Source organism: Triticum aestivum, chromosome 7D (genome assembly GCF_018294505.1).
Source record: "Triticum aestivum cultivar Chinese Spring chromosome 7D, IWGSC CS RefSeq v2.1, whole genome shotgun sequence".
Taxonomy (NCBI): Eukaryota; Viridiplantae; Streptophyta; class Magnoliopsida; order Poales; family Poaceae; genus Triticum; species Triticum aestivum.
Window position 1 is genome coordinate 125,997,268 of NC_057814.1, and position 11,459 is coordinate 126,008,726.

Here is an 11,459-nt window from a genome sequence, read left to right on the forward strand (position 1 = left end):
CCAGAGGCAGCATCGATCGGCTTCAGTTAGCAGCAGTAGCGAAGGAATCGCTCGATCGGGTTCAGTTAACCGCCATCGATCGATCGCTCGGGTTCAGTAACGCGTAGCCTACAATGCAATCGCTCGGGTTCAGTTAGAGCCCAACGCCTTGCACCCACGCGCGTGCGTGTACGAGAGAAACACGCATCGCTCGGCCCCGACCACCCACCGTAACCGGGAACACCCCGATATTTTCCTCGCCCTCGCTTCTACCACGATTTTTTCCATCATGGACGGCCCAAAGAATGTCATGCAGCTGCGTCTCCGGCCCGCCCAGGACGAAAAGCCCATTTTCTGTCATGATTTTTTGTCATAGAAGTAGGACCCCACCACATCTATGATGATACCGGGTTTTGTCACAATTATCGTCATAGAAGTGTCATAAGTATGACAGAAAAAAATTCGTTCGGCCCAAAATGTCACGGATGTGTCTTTTTTTGTAGTGAAGCCCAATGCATGTTTTTGTGATGCAGTACATGTGGTTGCAGTTCGACCATGAACGCGGCGATAGCTATGAAGAGAAGAGGACCATGATTGTGAGTGTTTTTTGTCCAGAATGATAATTTCTTTATGTTGCATTCACTTTCTGAAAAACAAAAAGTTGATGTGTATGGTACTGTAAATGGAACATGTCAGTTGCAATATTTACCGGCAAAAAAATAATTCATTTCATTTGGTTATGTCCTCCTTTTGGCAAATTACAGGGTGGTGCTGTGAGACATACGAACCTTGCCATAGAACGTCATGCCAGCAGAATATATATTAGGAGTATATTTGAGGAATTTGGGCGCCTCCTAGTTGAAGGAAGAACCTACAGTGTAACTGAAGTTGAGAGGCTAAGGAAGTACAGGACCACTCATAACAATGCAGAAAAAAGGGAGAAGTGGAGCAGAGTTGAGTATGAGGTTGCCATAAACGAAGACAAGTCAATATTTACATATTAATGTGGCCAGTTCAAGCACACTGGGATGTTGTGCTGCCACATGTTGAGGGTGAGCCACTGTCGCTTTGGTTATTCCTGTGGGTACGGAAATGAAACTACGTGTGTAACGAATACTGAAACTTTGTCTGCTTGCACAGGTGATGGAGATCCTGCATCTTGAGGAGATACCCCAGCATCACATTGTTAAGCGATGGACAAGAGACGCAAGGGATATATTGCCGAAGCATTTGGTCCAGTACCAAAAAAGACAACTCAGTTAACCTATCATTCACATGTAGGCATGCAACACTGTACTTGAAAACCATGGAAGTCGTGCAGATGGACGATGCAAGTGATGCATGTTATGAGCATATGCATGCAGGCCTGGAAGCTCTCCTGGTGAGTGGGGCACCGTTGGCAGCTAGTAGGGATGGTCTGGCATTTGAGGATAGATTGGTCGAAAGAGCTGAAGCAAGGAGCAATGGGAATATGGAAAATGCGGCTGCTATGAGTGTCGCACGGCAATATCATAGTGCTGGGCATTCTGGTAGTGTCAACGGCCTCCACGGCCTCGAAGCCCCCAACAGGCAAAGAGGCGCAGGGAGGCCGACAAACAGCAGAGACAAAGCCCCGTACGAAGGGTTAAGCAAGCGAACCAGGTTCTGCAGCATTTGTCGTCGCGAAGGTCACAAAAGGATGACATGCCCGGAGAGGGGTGACGCTCCAAAGAAGCCGAGGAAGCCAAGAAAATGCAAGAACTGTGGAATAGAAGGTCATCGACGAAACACCTGCAAGCGACCACTTGGTTTAGCAGAGTAGTGATCTTTATTTTTTTCATTTCCAAATATGAAGCAAGGGATTCCTGTGCTATGTTTCGCAAAATCATTTCTCTGTGTTTGGGCCACACTTCCAGGGGGTGTGCATGTTTCTCTTGTGCTAAATTGATGCCCTGAACACCATGTCATATGGGTACCTGTAGTGAGATGACATCAATGTGTGTGTACTCTGATGAACAAGTGTACTAAATCTGATGTAATAAATTAGTTGGCTACATGGAGTTTCAGCGTCTATGATGTCTTTTTTGCTTACATGATGTTCTTTGTGTTTTTACTTTGACTAGTAAATTTTGGGAAGATTTGAAACTGCGATTTTATCATACGACTGAAACACTTAAGTTATCATGGATGTTTACTGCATTCTAGCAGCAGCTCTGACTAGGTTATGTTAGGACACATGTCCTCCATGCATCAAAGATCGAACCAAGTAGGTTTTGGGCGGCACTCTCGTTTCAAAATTCAAAGAAAGCGAGAATCAAAGTTAATGCATACTGTGATGCGGCTGTCAGCAACTACAATATAAGAGAGGGTGGCTAGACCGCCGTGCGTGCCTCCCCTCTCCCCCCTCTTCCTTTGTTCAAATTTTTTTGAAAAAGCGATGACAGCCACGGATGGCGCGATCGTCTATTCGCTCGGCGGCGAGCGGCACAACTTGTAGTGCTGCACGGCTCAAGACTGAGACTATGATTTGTTTCGGGATGTGAATGAGCTTGGTGGACGGTTGGGGGTGTGGGTTGGCATTTATGGTAGGTGGGCTGGACGCCTCTGGATAGACGACCCGCATGGCTCGTGAAGTCTTGATGGCTCAGAAAACCAGCCGAGCCATCCGTTGCAAATCTGTCCCGCGATCGTGGGTGGACCCTCCGTTGCAATGAATGCTCCGCTGCACCTTTCCAGGAAAAAGCATATACGGGCAAGAAATACATCGGGAAGCACTAATCTTCGCGTGAACCGTCGGTGCTGATTTCGAGAGCAGCTGAGCTCGGGCTCAGAAATGGATTTTCACTTTATAACAACTTATATTTACGATGTTGGTGCAGATCATGGTGGTCACAGGTTTGAACTCCGGTACCAATCATTTTTGCATCGCCCCTACTGTTTCGATTTTATTAATATTATAGATAGAACGAAACAACTTCACCTCACGAGCGCCCCATTGAAGTTTTTTTCTGACTGTGGCCCCATTGAAGTTTTTGGCCCAGCAACTACCGGTTTATAGATAAGAATAAAAAATAAGATTTCCCATCGACTCTCCTATTCCCGTTTTAACTTTTGAGATAGAACAAAACAACAATAGCGCACGAGCGCCCAATTGAAGTTTCCAGCATAGCCACGATCTATTTATGCTAGATATAAGAACAAAATAATTGTGTTAAAATTTATTTTTCCCCTTAGCTGTTCACTCTCTTATTTATATCTTTACTTTTGAGATAAATATATCAGGTCACGAATGTCCGATTGAACTTTTTTTGAGCCACTGCCTATTTATGTTAGAAAGAACAATACAACCATCTAATAAAAGAACAAAACAAGGTTTTCCCTTAATAAAAACTAATAATTATAATTATTTCCAAGGCCACTACCTACTTATATTAGATAGAACAAAATAATTACAATGATCAATAGCCTTTGGAAAAATTATGGCGCACTGCCAAAACCTACCTCTCATCAACTCGTGAGCTAGCTATGGTGGGACCCGTAAAAAAACTAGCTATGGTGCGTCCCACTGCTAGACGTTAAATGACAAAAAATTGATCGTCACACATTCGTAGTATTCAATGACTATCAAGTTTGTCATGTAAACTTCCAAACCGTCACAGAAATTCGCAGCCAGGTGTGCTCACACGCTGAGACATTTCAATGACGTTTATCGTCACCGATTTGTAGTAATTGGTGACGCCACCTACGAGAACATCACACATTAACCATTTTGGTGACGTTGTCCATCATCGTCACGAGGATTTTTGTCATGGTATGTCAATTTTGTTGTAGTGCTTCTGGCAACACACAACAACATGGTACAGAAACAACCGCTTTATTGATGCTAGCGGATTACATAGGTTTGATATTACATCGAGATACGAGGCCAAGCGGCACACCCAGTGCTGCTGGACAGTATGTACATTATTTAATGAACATGATGGGGCCTCGATCACACGAACTACGCGGCAGCGGAAGAACGACGAAGTGGAACACCATAGCACAGGGGCACCAACGTGGACACGGCCTAGACACGAGATGCGCTCCGATGCAAACCGACTTGCCTGAAAACTCACATAACACGCCAGGTCAGTACATTGAATGTACTTGCAAGCTCACAACAAACATAAGCACGATGACAGACAATATCATGATAATTTATCAGATTAATTTAATGCAAGAAATACTACAGATGCAATGAAAACAACACTTACTCCGAGTCTCACGTACTCGCTTACCAGACGGTTACCTCGTAACCAAACGGTGACCGTGCCAGGGTCACACCTGAAATCAATCACTCATGAACACCTCAAGAGTTCATGATCCATCACGAACCAATGCATCACAACAATCACTTAGTTTGCAAGATTTATTTTAAAAGTTGATCCATGGTGTGACTTACTCACGAGTTATGCCCATAACCAAGGACGCGGCTATCGATAGATTAAATACACTCTGCAGAAGTAGCGCACTTTACCCACACTACGGAACACCTGGCCTCGCAATCCCATTCGGGTAGACCAAAGCATTCCGACGAAACCCTCCCTTTGTCATGCACTCTCCCCCGCCACTCCGACCAACTCCCTCTCAGGGCTAGGTCTTGGGTGGCCCTGTGTCTACCAAAGACACCAACGGCCACCGTCGTGGCAAAACGGTCCCAAACGGGGACAAGGTACCATAAAAACAAAAATGAGCACACAAGGTTATGTCTGCCTACCGGGCCAGGGTATGCACGTCCATAACCTTCCCTCGCAGGAGGCACCGGTGAGAGCCACAACAAAGGACCGAATCAAGACCTTTCCACAAGGTAAATGTGGTCGCACTGAATTAAAAACCTGATTCACTAGCACCATGATGTGATCAACATCATATTCAAGTTGAACTTAATCAAGTTTAGCTTTGATAAAAAACTTTTATCGCAAACATTATATAATGTAATAATTATGCAACTACTCGACATGCAAATTGAACAACTCATAGTCATGGATCAAACTTAACAACATAAACATCTTGCAATACTCAGAATCAAAACTTCTCTAGTTCTAACTCATTTTTATTATCCAGCAATATTTTTATTAGTTCATCATTTAATTGAAAATGTCACTAATAAAATAACTATCATTATTTCCATAGCAATATGTTTAGTGCAAATCTTACTGTACTTAGCCAAACAAGTTCATGCATACAACCAGTAACTAAAACAAGCATATCAAGCATGATGAAATAACTAGTAATTAACCAAATTTATTTATCAAATTTTAAATGCAACTAAGAACTCATATTCAAGTAGAAAATCACAAATATTGAAATAACACCATCCAAATGCTGGTGTGGCTTGCCTTAGTGTAGAGGAGGATCACACCCCTCTTGGTTTGCTTGGTCACCAAGCTGGCAGGCGTCGACGAGTGTTGGAACGAGCACGCGCGAAACAGAGAGGAAAGCGCCAGCCAGAGCACGTCGAGACGCTGCCAGGCACCGTATCTGATGGTGTCCTGAACTAGGGGGTACTCACCACATCGTCTCCCGACCAGGTGGATCGTGCCGAGGACCCCCATGGCGGTTCACTCATGGGCCACTTCGGGCAGCCCATGCCGCATGCAAGGAGTATACCACAAGACTTGGTGATCAAGACAAGGACTCCTCTCCACCAACGTATTCGGCTAGGACTCTTGTTATCCAAGGTCTCTGGTGCATTATATAAGCCAAGGCCAGGCTAGTCGATAGATCATTATGACATTACTCATCATACCCTTAGGTCTTAGACCACAACATATGATCTCGAGGTAGATCAACTCTTGTAACCCTATATCCATCAAGATCAATCAAGCAGGAAGTAGGGTATTACCTCGATAGAGAGGGCCCGATCCTGGGTAAACATCGTGTCCCCTGTCTCCTGTTACCCATCGATCCATGACACACAGCTTGGGACCCCCTACCCGAGATCTGTCGGTTTTGACACCGACAGTGTCCTCGCGTGGTCACCAAGCTGGCATGGTCAAGACGACGCCCAGGAGCGGCCAAACCTTGTCTACGCGTTCGTCCGTGCAATTTTTAGTCTAGGAGTGGTGATAGCTCATGCTCAGGCCGACCAGATTTGACTAAACCAAGCTGGCAAGTTTCTGTCCAAAAACTTGGTCGCCAAGTTTGGCCACCTTCTAGAAGGCCATTAGGGCTGATCTCCTGGGGTTTCGGGTTTCTTAGGAGGGTGTTTAAGCTCAAGAAAGATCAAGGCTAAAAGCCGAAGGAAAAATGTACTTGCTATACAAACTGGAAGTTCGGGCCAGAATAGAAATGATTTTCTACAGCAAAAATATTCCAAAAAGTGATGTAATATTTTTGCATGGGAAGGTGTGCCAAGGTTCTAAGAATATTCAGGAATTATCTCAGATTTTTCTGAGCAAGAAAAATTGGGGTTGCTTTGGAGCACAAGTTTCTGAAGTAAATTTCAGAGAGAAAAATGAATATTTTTCTTTTATGAAAAATATTCATTTGATTATTTTGGAGATTTATCAGAGGAATAAAGTAGATAGGTCACTTGGGTGAAAGTCAAGGATATGCCCAAGTGACTAGTCTATTTGAAATGATTCCAAAATCCAAAACAAGTCAAGGAAAAAACCACGATAAAAACCAAGTCCGGAAAAGAGAGAGAAGGCAAGTCCGAAAAAAGAGAGAAGGCAAAATCCAGGCTGTCACATTCGGGAGCGTGATTTTTGGAACAAACGTGATCCAGAGGACTTGGAGTGGACGTCAAGAAATCAACAAGGAGGCCACGAGGTAGGGGGCACGCCTACCCTTCTGGGCGCGCCCTCCACCCTCGTGGGCCCCTCGTAGCTCCACCGACCTACTTCTTCCTCCTATATATACATACGTACCCCGAAACCATCGAGGAGCACCACGAAAACCTAATTCCACTGCCGCAACCTTCTATACCCATGAGATCCCATCTTGGGGCCTTTTCCGGCGCTCTGCCGGAGGGGGCATCGATCACGGAGGGCTTCTACATCAACACCATAGCCTCTCCGATGATGTGTGAGTAGTTTACCACAGACCTTCGGGTCCATAGTTATTAGCTAGATGGCTTCTTCTCTCTCTTTTGATCTCAATACAAAGTTCTACTCGATCTTCTTGGAGATCTATTTGATGTAACTCTTTTTGCGGTGTGTTTGTCGAGATCCGATGAATTGTGGGTTTATGGTCAAGATTATCTATGAACAATATTTGAATCTTCTCTGAATTCTTTTATGCATGATTTAATTGTCTTTGCAAGTCTCTTCGAATTATCAGTTTGGTTTGACCTACTAGATTGATCTTTCTTGCAATGGGAGAAGTGCTTAGCTTTGGGTTCAATCATGCGGTGCTCGATCCCAGTGACAGTAGGGGAAACGACACGTATTGTATTGTTGCCATCGAGGATAAAAAGATGGGGTTTATATCATATTGCTTGAGTTTATCCCTCTACATCATGTCATCTTACCTAATGCGTTACTCTGTTCTTATGAACTTAATACTCTAGATGCCTGTTGGATAGCGGTCGATGTGTGGAGTAATAGTAGTTGATGCAGGCAGGAGTCGGTCTACTTGTCGCGGACGTGATGCCTATATACATGATCATGCCTAGATATTCTCATAATTATGCACTTTTCTATCAATTGCTCAATAGTAATTTCTTCACCCACCGTAATACTTATGCTATCTTTTGAGAAGCCACTAGTGAAACCTATGGCCCCCGGGTCTATTCTCCATCATATTAATCTCCCGTCAACAAGCTATTTCTGTCGCTGTTTATTTTGCTTTCTTTACTTTTAGTCTTTATCATAAAAATACCAAAAATATTATCTTATCATCTCTATCATATCTCACTGTTGCAAGTGGCCGTGAAGGGATTGACAACCCCTTTATCGCGTTGGTTGCAAGGTTCTTATTTGTTTGTGTAGGTACGAGGGACTTGCGTGTGGCCTCCTACTGGATTGATACCTTGGTTCTCAAAAACTGAGGGAAATACTTATGCTACTTTGCTGCATCACCCTTTCCTCTTCAAGGGAAAACCAACGTAGTGCTCAAGAGGTAGCAAGAAGGATTTCTGATGCCGTTGCCGGGGAGTCTACGCACAAGTCAAGACATACCAAGTACCCATCACAAACTCTTATCCCTCGCATTACATTATTTGCCATTTGCCTCTCGTTTTCCTCTCCCCCACTTCACCCTTGCCGTTTTATTCGCCCTCTCTTTCCGTTCGCCTCTTTTTCGCTTGCATCTTGTCTGCTTGTGTGTTGGATTGCTTGCTTGTCACGATGGCTCAAGATAATACTAAATTGTGTGACTTTGCCAATACCAACAACAATGATTTTCTTAGCACTCCGATTGCTCCTCTTACCTTTGCTGAATCTTGTCATGAAAGATCAATTCGCTGGCCTTCCTAGTGAAGATGCCGCTACCCATCTAAATAGCTTTGTTGATTTGTGTGATATGCAAAAGAAGAAAGATGTGGATAATGATATTGTTAAATTGAAGCTATTTCATTTTTCGCTTAGAGATCGTGCTAAAACTTGGTTTTCGTCTTTGCCGAAAAATAGTATTGATTCTTGGAATAAGTGCAATGATGCTTTTATCTCTAAGTATTTTCCTCCCGCTAATATCATCTCTCTTAGAAAAGATATTATGAACTTTAAGCAACTTGATCATGAACATGTTGCACATGCCTGGGAGAGAATGAAATTAATGATACGTAATTGCCCCACACATAGTTTGAATTTATGGATGATTATACAAAAAAATTATGCCGGATTGAATTTTGCTTCTAGAAATCTTTTAGATTCGGCCGTGAGAGCCACTTACGGATTGTCTACCAAAGATGGCAATACCTAGATCTATCCTTGCCTTTATGCCTAGCTAGGGGCATTAAACGATAGCGCTTGTTGGGAGGCAACCCAATTTTATTTTAGTTTTTTGCTTTTTGGTTCTGTTTAGGAATAAATAATCCATATAGCTTCTGTTTAGATGAGGTTTTGTGTTTTAATTAGTGTTTGTGCCAAGTAGAACCTTTGGGAAGACTTGGGGAAAGTCTTTGCGATCTTGCTGTAAAAAAACAGAAACTTTAGCGCTCATGAGATTAGCTACAACTTTTTACCGGAGAGTGCTATTTAGTTGATTCTTTTTGCAGATGATTAATAGATAAATCCCTCACGTCCAGAAATTTATTCTAGAATTTTTGTAGTTCCAGAAGTTTGCGTTAGTTACAGATTACTACAGACTGTTCTGTTTTTGACAGATTCTGTTTTTCGCGTGTTGTTTGCTTATTTTAATGAATCTATGGCTAGTATCGGAGGTTATGAACCATAGAGAAGTTGGAATACAGTAGGTTTAACACCAATACAAATAAAGAATGAGTTCATTACAGTACCTTGAAGTGGTGTTTTGTTTTCTTTCTCTAACGGAGCTCACGAGATTTTCTGTTAAGTTTTGTGTTGTGAAGTTTTCAAGTTTTGGGTAAAGATTTGATGGATTATGGAACAAGGACTGGCAATATCCTAAGCTTGGGGATGCCCAAGGCACCCCAAGGTAAAATCTAAGGACAACCCAAAAAGCCTAAGCTTGGGGATGCCCCGGAAGGCATCCCCTCTTTTGTCTTCGTCCATCGGTAACTTTACTTGGAGCTATATTTTTATTCACCACATGATATGTGTTTTGCTTGGAGCGTCTTGTATGATTTGAGTCTTTGCTTTTTAGTTCACCACAAGCATCCTTTCTGTACACACCTTTTGAGAGATACACACATTAATCGGAATTTATTAGAATACTCTATGTCTTCACTTATATCTTTGGAGTTAAACAATTTTGCTCTAGCGCTTCACTTATATCTTTTAGAACACGGTGGTGGTTATATTTTATAGAAATTATTGATCTCTCATGCTTCACTTATATTATTTTTAGAGTCCTTTAGAACAGCATGGTAATTTGCTTTGGCTATAAAATTAGTCATAATATGATAGGCATCCAAGATAAAAACTTCTAAGTGCATTGAATAGTAAGAGAAGTTTGATACTTGATAGTTGTTTTGAGATATAAAGGTGGTAATATTAAACTTGTGCTAGTTGAGTAGTTGTGAATTTGAGAAATACTTGTGTTTAAATTTGCAAGTCCCGTAGCATGCACGTATGGTAAACATTGTGTGACAAATTTGAAACATGAGGTGTTCTTTGATTGTCATCCTTATGAGTGGCGGTCGGGGACGAGCGATGGTCTTTTCCTAGCAATCTATCCCCCTAGGAGCATGCGCATAGTGCTTGGTTTTTGATGACTTGTAGATTTTTGCAATAAGTATGTGAGTTCTTTATGACTAATGTTAAGTCCATGGATTATACGCACTCTCAACCTTCCATCATTGCTAGCCTCTTTGGTACCGTGCATTGCCCTTTCTCACCTTGAGAGTTGGTGCAAACTTCGCCGGTGCATCCAAACCCCGTGATACGATACGCTCTATGACACATAAACCTCCTTATATCTTCCTCAAAACAGCCACCATACCTACCTATTATGGCATTTCCATAGCCATTCCGAGATATATTGCCATGCAACTTTCCACCGTTCCGTTTATTATGACACGCATCATCATTGTCATATTGCCTTGCATGATCATGTAGTTTACATCGTATTTGTGGCAAAGCCACCATGCATATTATTTCATACATGTCACTCTTGATTCATTGCCCTTCCCGGTACACCACCGGAGGCATTCATATAGAGTCATATTTTGCTCTAAGTATTGAGTTGTAATCATCGAGTTGTAAATAAATAGAAGTGTGATGATCATCATTAATAGAGCATTGTCCCAAAAAAAAGAGAAAGGCCAAATAAAAAAATAAAGGCCAAAAAAGAGAGAAATAAAAAGGGACAATGCTTCTATCCTTTTTCCACACTTGTGCTTCAAAGTAGCACCATGATCTTTATGATAGAGAGTCTCTTGTTTTGTCACTTTCATATACTAGTGGGAATTTTTCATTATAGAACTTGGCTTGTATATTCCAACGATGGGCTTCCTCAAATGCCCTAGGTCTTCATGAGCAAGCAAGTTGGATGCACACCCACTTAGTTTCTTTTGTTGAGCTTTCATACATTTATAGCTCTAGTGCATCCGTTGCAGTGCAATCCCTACTCCTTGCATTGACATCAATTGATGGGCATCTCCCTAGCCCGTTGATTAGCCGCATCAATGTGAGACTTTCTCCTTTTTTGTCTTCTCCACACAACCCCCATCATCATATTCTATTCCACCCATTGTGCTATATCCATGGCTCACGCTCATGTATTGCGTGAAAGTTGAAAAAAGTTTGAGATTACTAAAGTATGAAACAATTGCTTGGCTTTCCATCGGGGTTGTGCAAGATGAGAGCATCTTGTGTGACAAAAATAAAGCATGACCAAACTATATGATTTTGTAGGGATGAGCTTTCTTTGGCTATGTT